Raw genomic sequence first — 12,204 nt, 5'->3', positions numbered from 1 at the left:
GGGTTGGTGGCAGAGGGGAAGCAATCACAGTGGTGGCACAGGGATCAATAGACCGTCAAATGTCCGGGGACCCTGTGTGATGGCCACACTCGCCAAACCAAGGAATCTTTCCATATTGCTGCCTTTTAAATTTAAGCGTGGGACCTGGGTGCAAGAAATTCAGCAAAATAGGGATGGAAACAAAACAAAGGTAGCAGTAAAAGGCGAAAAATGTAGGAGCCAAATGAAGCACATTTGGTTACTCTAACGCCATCTTGCAATATCCCAAATGATTCATTGGCTAAATATAGCAAACTGACTAAATATAGAATATAGTGAAATCAAATCAAAGGACAATGAAGCAGACTTATACAAAAGTTTTAATTTAGTCTAAAAGCAAATTTTGGCCAAGTTGGCATTTGGGTTTCTTGATCATAGGCGAGAGGAATCAGTTTGGAACTATCTGTGCGTTTCAATAAAGCTTCATTCAAGGACACAGGCTCCTTTACAAAAAAAAAAAAAAATACACAGTGAATGCAGGACCTATATGGCTTTAGTTGTGAATTAATGTGCCCAGAATGAAATCTGGTAACTCTCCACCCCCCTGTAAAAAACACCCAGCACAGTATAATTGCAGCAGGTTGTTTCTCGCTAGCAAATTGATGATAAAGAAACACTGAAGTGACTTTTTTGACATAATCATAGATATTAGATGTCTGTGAACAAACCATTTGTGCATTTTAAGGATTTTGGAGGCAATTGTAGAAGTCACAAAACACTGTTCAGTACCAAACCTGGTCCATTCTACAAGTCCATTAGGACAGTGGCTTTTGAACTTTTGGAGGATTCCTTAATGAGCAGATCAGTCATTGTGGACAAGCTTGCCTGAAAGATTGCTGAGTCACTGATGCCATCGTGCTCCCTGCCATGTGCAGCTACAGAGGAGCGTTGAGAGCACTCCCAGATCATGTAGGGCAAGAGTAAGTGCTGAGTGATCAATGGTTCTGTGGTTGACAAAGCGGCCTTCCATGAAGGTGGAAAGCTTGAAAACCGCATGGAGAACTTCTGAAACAACAATGGGATATTAGCTCCGCCCAAGGCATGATGGAGAATAGCAATGGCTGGGAAAAGATAGACATAATATTTTACAAGGACAGGAAGGAACACCACAGACAGAATAACTGACACAGGAGAAATAAGGACATAGTTTGAATGCTTCACCTATAGGTTTATAAATTGTTTAATGTGTTCATACGAATGGATGTCATTAATATTGCAGTTGTCGTATAAGGGATTGTTATTTTGACTGAAGTGTAATTAAATAAGATTTTGGAACGCAGAAATAAATCATCAAACCATCACTTCTAGCATGCGGGAGGCTACCTAAATTAAATTATATAATTTGGCTTTTGAATGGCTGGGATTAGTAATTGTATTATAATTTGGCATTGTTATAAGGAGGCTATCATTGGATTGTTGTAATTGAAAACTAATAAAAATTATTGTAAAAAAAAAACAACCCCGCTGCTCGAGGACATCATGGTGATGACCTGTTCAATTGTAATTCATAGAATCATAGAGTTGGAAGGGACCCCAAAGATCATCTAGTCCAACCCTCTGCAATGCAGGAAACTCAATTAAAGCATCCATGACAGATGGCCATCCAACCTCTGCTTAAAAACCTCCAAGGAAGGAGAGTCCACCACCTCTTGTGGGAGTCTGTTCCACTGCTGAACAGCTCTTACTGTCAGAAAGCTTTTTCTAAATGTTTAGCCAGAATCTCCTTTCTTGTAGCTTGGTTCGAGTCCTACCCTCAGAGAAAATAAGCCTGCTCTATCTTCCCTGTGACAGCCCTTAAGATATTTGAAGATGGCGATCACATCTCCTCTCAGTCTCCTCTTTTCCAGGCTAAACATACCCAGCTCCTTCAAGTGCTCCTCATAAGGCTTAGTTTCCAGACCCCCTTGGTCATTTTGGTTGTCTTGGCATAGCACACCTCCCTGGGATGAGCTGTGAGACAAAAAGCCACCTTGGGGGCAGGAGCAGGCCACAACCCACATTACAGCACTTGATGGGCGGTGTGTGTGTGACAGGCTGAGAGCCAGCTCTGTCTCTGCAAGGCCAGGAACCTCCCTTGTGACTTAAGCTCATCGCCCTGGTTAAGATGCCCCTTTGGGGAGCGTGGCTGGGAGACCCCCGTCTCCTTCTGGACTGCCCGCAAACCACGTTGCCATTCCCTGCAAGCAGACTGTTGCCATGGCCAGGCTGGTGGCCTGATTCCTGCCCCATCACTGCCCATTCCCCGCTTGTCGGATGCTCTCCTCAGGGAAGGTTGTCTGATGTCATCTTTAGATGCCAGGCAACAACTTTCCTGTATAACCAGGCCTTGGGCTTCTAACTATTTGTGTCCTTTCAGAAGTTGGTGGGTTGTTTTTCTATATTCCCTCCATCCTGCTTTTAATGTATCTATGTGGGGTTTTATTTGCTTGGTTTTAAGTCACTTTAGGTTGCCTTGGCCAAGATAATCCAACAAAAAATACTAATACATAAATATATAACATATATAAATGAAATCTCTTGCTTGGTGCCTTTCGCTGCGTTCCAGAGGCCCTGGGCTCCAAGGCAGACTGCTTCCCCAGTGTGCCTCTGGAAGTAGCCAGCTGCCCTCCATTCCTAGCCAGACAGCCTTGCCACCCTTGCCCAGGGTGACCCCCTACGAGATGGCCGGGTGCAGAGTAGGGCCAAAGCCACCTCTGTGTCTGGCTAGGGGCCGCCTCTCACTCCTCCCCTTGAGGGTCCTGCATTGCTGCCAGCAGTTGGGTGGCCCAGGTCTGCACCTGAATTGGGAGTGGCATCTGAGCCAGGCAGAGAGTGGAGAGACTGGATGGGAGAGGAAAGGGAGAAGTGCTCCAGAAGGACAATGACAAGCGGAAGCAGGGGCAGGAAGTGTGCACAGCTCAGAGAAAGAGGGGGGGCAGGGGGTCCCCTGCTCAGTTTTAATTGTCATTGCTGATATGTAATTGTTTTAATATATGCGATTTAATAATTCAATATTTGCAGCTCTCTTTTGATAATCACAGGATGATCTTTCAAAGATGACATAGGTGGCAGAGAAGCTAGCTGGAGAAAGCATTTCAAATGGAGGAACAATGTTTGGGAATCGTGGAGATGGCACCTAAGAGGAGATCCAAGGAAGTAAAGGGATGCTGGGAGGATAGACAGCTCCTCCTGCCCACTAACTAAATTGGCAAAGAGATGGTGGAGGAAAAAGCCATTTTGTGCTCCCCAAGTATCCATTGGCGAGGACATTTTAACTGCACAAAAAGGCTGTAATCTATTATTCACACCAATTCATCGATTGATGCTTGCAGCCCTAGCTGCAAATGATAAGTCCCTCTCCTCTGCTGGATCTCTGCTGGAGCAGCTATAATATCTGAAATTATCCCCCCTGAGAACCTGTGTGAAAAATCCTCTTTGCATTATTATTAATTGTGGTGGTGGTGGTGGTTGCTCCCACAAAAGTAGCTCAGTGTGGCTTACGTACTATTGGAGGTCATCTGTCCATATTTTAAAAGCTTCAGAGACTTCCACTGAAATCAATAGCACTTGGATGTGCCTGACTCTGGCTGCATTGTGCTCGGTGTCCCTCATCCGTCAGGACTGGCGTGTTACTTCAGCATTTTCTCCCTACCAGGCTAGAGCAGCTCCCAAGGCATCTGAATGTCTTGAGCTTGCCATTTTAAGGACTGCTGAGGTTGTGAATTGCAAATACCCCAAGTCGCCGTCAAAATGCCAAGGCATGGGAACAGTTGTCCTGTGATGGGTCAGTACAGTCATGATGACAGCAAACAGTCCTAGGGCCCAGCAGGACCCCTCCAGCTACTGTTGCATCCCCCTCCCACAGACATATCCTGATTGTGCGTCCTCTTTTGATAGCACCAAAGTCTTCTGTCCCGTTGAAAGAAGAGTCCCATTGAAAGAAGAGTCTCTAAAAGCATTTTTTTTAAAAAAACCACACATTTATTTTGAAGCAGATTCAAAGTCAAGCAAGAGGCGAAAGCATTTATTCCCCCAATGATTCCTTTGTATTTGTATGATTCCTTTAAGGATCACAATGTGCCCCATTATGTCGAAATAGCAGTCAAAATGCAAGGACATTATCTTTTTTCTCCCCTTTAATTAGATTGATATCCTCCCTCAATGGAAGCTTCCATACATTCAAACTGTACCATGAAATCCTCAAGAGCAAATCCCATACCGACAAAACGTTTTAAGCATCACGAAGTACAAAACTGACCGCAAGGGGGCAAGATATAGGGAGGTGGCAGAGCTCTTAAATAAATGCTTCTTGATAGGTTCCAAAGCAAACCCAGTTAGTTCCTCTTTCTGAAGGAAAGGTCAGGCTGGGGCTGAGGTGGACCTCCTTAGGGAAAGAGTTCTGAAGAACTTGGACCACAATGAAGATGGGCCCTGCAGTGTCCTTCCCTCGCTGACACGGATGACAGTACGTTAATGAAGAAAACTCTTTGAACCAAACGAGATACTATCTCAGCAACAGGAAGGTCCCAGCCACACATTTGCTTCGATAGCATGGGGTATTTGGGCAAAGTGGACTTACAGGGGAGGGTCAACGGGCAGAAGGGGGTTTCCCTCCCAAGCATTATCTCCTTAACAGGACACCGGCACTAAGCAAGTGTTTCTCCCCAGCTGGGATCATTTCCAGGTTTGGAACGTAATTGTAAGAGTGGAACCTTTTTTATATACAGTCGTACCTCAGCTCCAGAACGCCTTGGGTGTTGAACGTTTTGGCTCCCGAACGACTGAAAACCAGAAGCGAGTGTGTTCCGGTTTTTGAACATTCTTTCAGAAGCCGAATGTCCGACAGGGCGTCTGTGGCTTCCGAATGGCTGCAGGAGCCGATCAGAAGCCACGCTTTGGAAGTCAAACGTTTCAGAAGTCGAATGGACTTCCAGAACGGATTCTGTTCAACTTTTGAGATACGACTGTATATAAAAACTGAGCATTTGTGCATGAGCTTGCAGAAGAGAATCAGTGGCCAAGGAATTTTCCCCTGCAATTGACTCCCTACCCCACCATGAGTGAAACATGGGCTTGGTAGCACCATGTTCCCTTTCTAGCATGGGGCACCCTTGATCCTGTGCACGTTTAATCAGAAGAATGTCTTGCTGAGTTCTCTCTCTCAAGAAAACATCCATAGGATTGCAGCCTTAGTTAAGCTGGGGAGAAGAAACAAGCCTCGCAGTCTTCAGAAGAACAGCAAACAAAGCCTCAGCAGTGAGCCCATTATGACTCTGACTAATCAAGAGAGAAACCACCTGCAGGAATAGCCTCTTTTCTGTTTCCTCCCAACAGGAGCGTCCGAATGATGATTAATCACCGAATAAACTGAAGAACTGACAACAAAATAATGCCCAAGAGAAAGCAGAGATGGGGACAGAGCAACAGGCGCCATGTGGTCCTCGCCCGGGTGGGTGGAGCAGCCAGAGAAGATGGATGGCCCTCAAAATGCATGACACTTGAGTATCTTAAATGGGAAGGTAAAGCTACTCACACCGTCAAGGAAATAACACCCATTCAGGTTGACACACTTCAATTGTCCAAAACTTTTTCTTTTCTTTTTTTCTTTTTGGAAAAAGAATCTAATAGAGGGGCAGCTTGGAAAGAAAATCTGCTAATGAGAGTTTTTAATTGGACTTCTATGCCTGATCATAACTGAAATAAGAGATACTGTAAATGACAGCTTAATCCATTATCGCAAAAGGCACCGCAAAGCTTTGTTGATTATATTCGCAGATTAGCCTAACTATGTCCCTACTAATTTGAGAAGCGATGAATCATGGGGTTCAAACGGGGCTCAGATGAGTCAATTATTCTAAACAGCGATATCAAAAGCTCATATTTTCTACACCAAGGAATCAAGCAAGTTATGTTCAACAATGAGCCAAAATGAGCTTTATTGCACATCCTCAATTGACCAAGTCATTAGCAACACAGAAGAAGCTTTTGCTAATTTTTCAGTATGTTCAGTATCTTCTTGCCCCCATGGAATCCCTTCTGGCAAGGATTTATTAACTTGAAAAACATTTGAAGGAAAACAAGCTTACTGCTGTCGGCTGGAAACCGGTCTATGGTTACTTGTTGCTGAGTTACTGCAAGTATTTTTTTTATTTTGTCACTTTGAAAGAAAGAAGGAAACTCTGACACAACTAAACACATTTCCTTATAATTCTCCAACACTTGGAACTGGGGCATATGCACAATGCATTAATCTTTCCTTTTCTCGTGGGTGGGTGGGTGTTCACTTCCCAAACTATCACTTAAGTTACTGGCAGTTTAGGGTGTGTGAAAGATTTGGCTTTACAACTCAGTCCTAACCAAGTTTATGCAGAAGCATGTCTCACTAAGTTCAATGGTCTGAGGACTCCCCAAAGGTATTGGATTGGACACAGGATGCCACACCAATTTCAGATTTAGGGCTGCACAGTGATTTTGAGAAGATCCACGACATTCAGAAGATCCACAAAATTGAGAAGATCCACAACAGAGAAGATTCATTTGGGGATGTCAAATTTTGGCCGTGCACAAGGTGCCATACTACAAAATATTGCCATCTGGCTGCACCAGATAGACCCTTGGGTTACACCACATAAAAATCCATTAGTCTTGCTGAGGAATTGCTTTTCTATAATTGGATGAATTAAAAAACCAGAGGTTCCGCACACCACTTAATATAGTGCTATAGTATAGCACAGCGCCCTTTCCCGTGGTCCAGGTTCTCCTGTAATGTTAATATACAAGTAAGCCTCACTCAACATAGGTCCTTTCCAACGGCAATTAAAGGCTTCCTGTTTACTTATTATTTTAATTGATCAAATTTGTATACCACTCTTCATTGAAAGATCATAGGGCGGTTCACAACAGCCAGTTGTGTGGATTCTCCATAAAAAGAAAGAAAGGATGGCAATTGCAGAGAAAAGGGCAAATGTGGAAATAACATTGGTTTGATCTAGTAGGGCTCTTTGTTCTTAATGGGACTTGCTTCCTAGTAAGCATGCCTGGAGCAATGCAGCCACAGACTGCATGGCGATTGCTTTTTTGGAGGTCCATGATCTATGACAAGCACATACCCAGGAAGGTGCCATAATGTGCTGGTCCATTTATTTTGTTGTTGTTCAGTCGTTTAGTCGTGTCCGACTCTTCGTGACCCCATGGACCAGAGCACGCCAGGCACTCCTGTCTTCCACTGCTTCCCGCAGTTTGGTCAAACTCATGCTGGTAGCTTCAAGAACGCTATCCAACCATCTCGTCCTCTGTCATCCCCTTCTCCTTGTGCCCTCCATCTTTCCCAACATCAGGGTCTTTTCCAGGGAGTCTTCTCTTCTCATGAGGTGGCCAAAGTATTGGAGTCTCAGCTTCAGGATCTGTCCTTCCAGTGAGCACTCAAGGCTGATTTCCTTAAGAATGGATAGGTTTGATCTTCTTGCAGTCCATGGGACTCTCAAGAGTCTCCTCCAGCACCATAATTCAAAAGCATCAATTCTTCGGCGATCAGCCTTCTTTATGGTTCAGCTCTCACTTCCATACATCACTACTGGGAAAACCATAGCTTTAACTATATGGACCTTTGTTGGCAAGGTGATGTCTCTGCTTTTTAAGATGCTGTCTAGGTTTGTCATTGCTTTTCTCCCAAGGAGCAGGCGTCTTTTAATTTCGTGACTGCTGTCCCCATCTGCAGTGATCATGGAGCCCAAGAAAGTAAAATCTCTCACTGCCTCCATTTCTTCCCCTTCTATTTGCCAGGAGGTGATGGGACCAGTGGTCATGATCTTTGTTTTTTTGATGTTGAGCTTCAAACCATATTTTGTGCTCTCCTCTTTCACCCTCATTAAAAGGTTCTTTAATTCCTCCTCACTTTCTGCCATCAAGGTTGTGTCATCTGCATATCTGAGGTTGTTGATATTTCTTCCGGTGATCTTAATTCCGGCTTGGGATTCATCCAGCCCAGCCTTTCGCATGATGAATTCGGTCCATTTATAGGCAGTATTAAATATCATACTAATATTATTATTAGCATGCCTCACTCTGCTTAATGGAATGGCCAGCTTTATCATCCATTTCCTTTCACCATAAGCTTGCACACACTTGTCTGGCTGATATTAGGGATCAAATGAAAGACTTGCAGAGGCAGCTCTCTAGTTTTCCTTTCACACCGTCTTTTGGTGACAAGGAAAAGGGAGAAACTTGTTTTCTCCTTAGCAGCACTGCCAGGTGATTCCAAAATAAATATAATGAAATGGTGAAAACTGATGCATTATTATCAGTGCTTTTTTTCTAAAAAAGAATGTTTAGGGGTACTCTCATTTTCCAACTCATATTGAAATACTGCCCCTCAATGAGGCCAAACAAAATGTTTAGGGGTATGCGTCCCCTCCGCATCCCGTCCCCCCAGAAAAAAGCACTGATATTCTTATTTTTATTCCACCCTTCACCCCAAGGTCCCAGGGCATGTCACTTCAACAAAAGCCAACACTACAACACAATATTAAAAGGTTTAAAACAGCTTACAGAAATAAGGTGGGTGGTAAAAATACAGTGATACCTCGGGTTAAGTACTTAATTTGTTCCGGAGGACCGTTCTTAACTTGAAACTGTTCTTAAGCTGAAGCACCACTTTAGCTAATGGGGCCTCCTGCTGCCGCCGCACCGCCGGAGCCTGATTTCTGTTCTTACCCTGAAGCAAAGTTCTTAACCTGAAGCACTATTTCTGGGTTAGCAGAGTCTGTAACATGAAGCGTATGTAACCTGAAGCGTATGTAACCCGAGGTGCCACTGTATACACATCAAAGGTCAAAAGCAAAGCTAAAGGGGGAAGCTTGCACACACATAAACAATGCCTTGCCTATGGAACACTGCTGCTTTATGATGTAACATTGCTTCAGACTCATTGTTGGCAGGACTGGGAAGATGGCAGCCTCCCTGGCCTGTGGAGGGCCAGTTTTTTCTCCCACAATGCCTCTGGATAGCATTGTTCCATGTAAGGCATTGTGGAGTAATTTAGAAGCCTAGAGGAGGGCTGGTAACAAGATAGAAGTGGGAGACCAGCAAATCCATCCACATGTTTCTTCTACCTGGCAGCTTTGCTGACTTTGAAGCCTGTGAATTTCCTCAGGACTGAGAAGTCAGGAGAATGATCACCTGCGACTTACTAACTTTCAGACAAAAACGATAACTTCTGTTCCTCTAAAGTACTATCCTATGCATATCTACCCAGAAGTAGGCACCATTAAGTTCAATAGGATTTATTCCCAGCTAAATTATAGGAGTCAAATCTTAATGGGTGTCCTATTCTTTCAGCTCCCTTGCTAGTTCTTTTTAATAGGATTTGCAAACTGATTCGGAGCACTTCACATATGTGAGCAAGCTACTTCTCTCTCTCTCTCCCCACAGATCTCTCTCAGTACAGGACAATGGAAAAAGAACTGGACTGTGCACAAATATGTGGGATTTCCACGATATTGGAAATAGCTGGAGGCTATCTACACGTATGTCGCTTGGTTCATATGGAGATTTTCCCATGTAATTCTGTACCCAGAAGGTGTTAAATGGAACAGAAGTGGGGAAATCACACCACTTCTAACATGTGAGCACAGTTCATCCATTTGATTGACTGAAATACAGTACTAACCAATCTGTCCTTACTTATGTATTCGGACCTTTGTTACTAAATAGATGGTTAAGATGGCAAGGTCTTTTTGCATTACCAATAAGCTATTTTGTTTTAAAAACAGGGAAGAGCTGTAGTGGTTCTTTCAGTAGACCCTTCGTTTCCTCTACATCCTTTTTGCAAGACCCCAATGGAAACCAATATTCTAAAAAGAAAAGGAATAGTGGCATCAGTCTGGAAAGGCATGGATAGAGCCTTCCCACTCCAAATAATGAAGATCATCTTGTGCTTTGTTCTTTTTCTTTTTAAAAAGAAATCTATGGGTTGGAGATTGATGCCTTTTAGGATAATGCACTGAGCAACCACCATTGCAAAAAAATAAAAATAAATAACAGCTCCTTTTTAGCCCAATCCCTGCATGTGGCAGGATATTGGTGGAAATCAGCAAACTGTGGTGTTAATGTTCAACCAGGTACAGCGCTGGCTGCAAATCACTCAGGAAAGGAGAAAGATCGGCTTGACATTTCCAGCACTCCGGCCTTTTTAGCTATGCATGTAAGCTCCTTGTAAGCTGCCATGTCTAATTAGCCGCTGAGGCATTCTGTCTTCATTGGATGCCTCGGCTGCGATTAGGGAAAGTGGATGAGGGCCCTGCTGCAGATTGTGACAAAGCACCGGTTGATGCTGCTACATGATGTCCTGCAGATGAAGTCCAGACACTTTCGACTAATCATCAACTTTTCCAGTCCTATTAACAGCAATTATTCGGGGGGGGGAGTGGATTGTGGGAGCTGGGAAACAGCATATTTTAACACTGCCTTTCATCTGCCATCCCAAGGCAGAGAACACAAAAATAAGCAAAGGAAACAATTTAAAGCAATACAGATAAGTAAACATCCCCGGAACAATAAAACGCCGCAGTGATTTGGAGCAAATTTAAAACATAATAGCAGATAGATGATAGATAGATAGACAGATAATATTTTTTAAAAGGTTTGGGTTGTGTGAGAAATAGCTTGGCATCTAAAGCCTTAAAACAAACATAGATGCCACCACCAGAAAAATCCTAAGAAAACATATGGCAATCGGATTTAAACACAACTCTTACTGTTGCCTACAATTTCAGATTGAATTTTTCACACCATCACTATAGTTGCTCCCTTTGTGGCATCCAGTGAGTTGTGTTCCTAGGGATTTGCTAGGTTGGCCCATGCCAAGGGTGCAGACCCAGGGGGTGTGCAAAAATTTCGCCTTTCCAGTCTGGCTCAGAGTGGCTAGGAGCCCACCTGCCCACTCCATAGGCTGCTCCCCCACTGCTCTGGGCAGTTGGGTGAGGAGCTCATACTTCTCTGGGTTCTTTGGTGAAGGAATCCAGTTGCTGGTATGAGCTGTTGCAGCTGCTCTGCAGGGGCCCCTACCCAGTCAGCCAGCAGCACTATTAGAAGTGTGAGTGGAGTGCCCAGTGAGGCTCAGACAGAAGAAAGACTTTGGGAAATGATATATAATGAGATGAAAAAAATGTTTTCAAAAACGTTTTCCCCAAAACCAGAGGTATTCCCTTTGGGAATGGTACAGATGGAAGTACTCAGGATAGATGTATTTATGTATGCCACTACAGCAGCTCAGATCTTGTTGGCCCAAAAATGGCAGGTGAGTGAGGTCCCTAATAAGGAGGAATGGCAATTAAAAATGATAGAATATGCAGAGTCAGCAGGTCTAACAAGTAAAAAAAGAGAGCAAGAAGATCAGGTATACAAAGAGGAATGGAATTTTTTTGTGGAGTATATGGAAAATAACTGTAAATAAGTGAAAATGCTAGCAGGATTAAGGTAAATTCAACAGTATAATATATAATAAAGGAAGAATAAGGGGAGAAAGTGAACCAACTGGATATATAAGAATATGCGGGGATGGTGGGAAAATCAAAGGAACCAGGTAAGGGGAAGAAGGGAAGTTGTTGAATGTTTTATTATAAAGAAAGATATTAATGGTGGAAAGGTATATTTGAACATGAATGTGATTTTGGAAATGGTAATAATGAAAATCATATATATATATATATATATATCAGACAGAAGAAAGACTGAGAGAGCGGGCAAGAGTTGTGGGAGAAGGAAAAAGGAAGGGAGGGAGGAAGACAGAAGAAGGGAAAGCAATGAGCGGAGGCAGGGCAGAAGGCAGGGAGGCAGGCGAACCGATGGAGGGGGGGAAGGCAGAGCGGACCCAACCTCAATGACCGTGGAGGAAGTCATTGGCGGAGTGCAAAAGGCACTGAAAAGCAAACATGAGCTTCTGGTCCATGGTCTCTCCTGGCTTCTGAGATGCTGGTACAGTTCCTTGACAAAGGTACAAGGGAGGACCAATCCAATACAGTTCAGCAGTGGTAGATTCGGGTACTATGGCGCTTTGCGAAACGCCAAAATGTGGCGCCCCCACCAGCCCTCATACGTTAGGTAAGGAGGCAGGTGGCTTTAGCAAGTAGGTGTAAGGCTCTAACAGAGTCCTAGAGCCCTCTCACCTCCTTCCCTAAACTGAAAAAG

The 12,204-nt window shown here is 43.8% G+C and overlaps 1 long non-coding RNA gene across 2 annotated transcripts; it reads left to right on the top strand.

Moving 5' to 3' along the window:
- Positions 1-8,348: 8,348 nt before the first annotated feature.
- On the top strand, positions 8,349-9,990 carry LOC310762878. 2 transcript variants are annotated; one of them, XR_014548271.1, is made up of 3 exons: positions 8,853-9,034; positions 9,448-9,640; positions 9,789-9,990. It is a non-coding gene; the product is annotated as an uncharacterized lncRNA (long non-coding RNA). The 2 variants fall into 2 exon arrangements; XR_014548272.1 differs by lacking the exon at positions 9,789-9,990 and having other exon boundaries at positions 8,349-9,034; positions 9,448-9,698.
- The last annotated feature ends 2,214 nt before the right edge of the window (positions 9,991-12,204 follow it).

The sequence above is a fragment of the Podarcis filfolensis genome (assembly GCF_964270895.1).
Source record: "Podarcis filfolensis genome assembly, chromosome: 5".
Lineage (NCBI taxonomy): Eukaryota > Metazoa > Chordata > Lepidosauria > Squamata > Lacertidae > Podarcis > Podarcis filfolensis.
The sequence above is the reverse complement of the archived record's forward strand: the minus strand, read 5'-3'. Positions and strand labels throughout refer to the sequence as shown.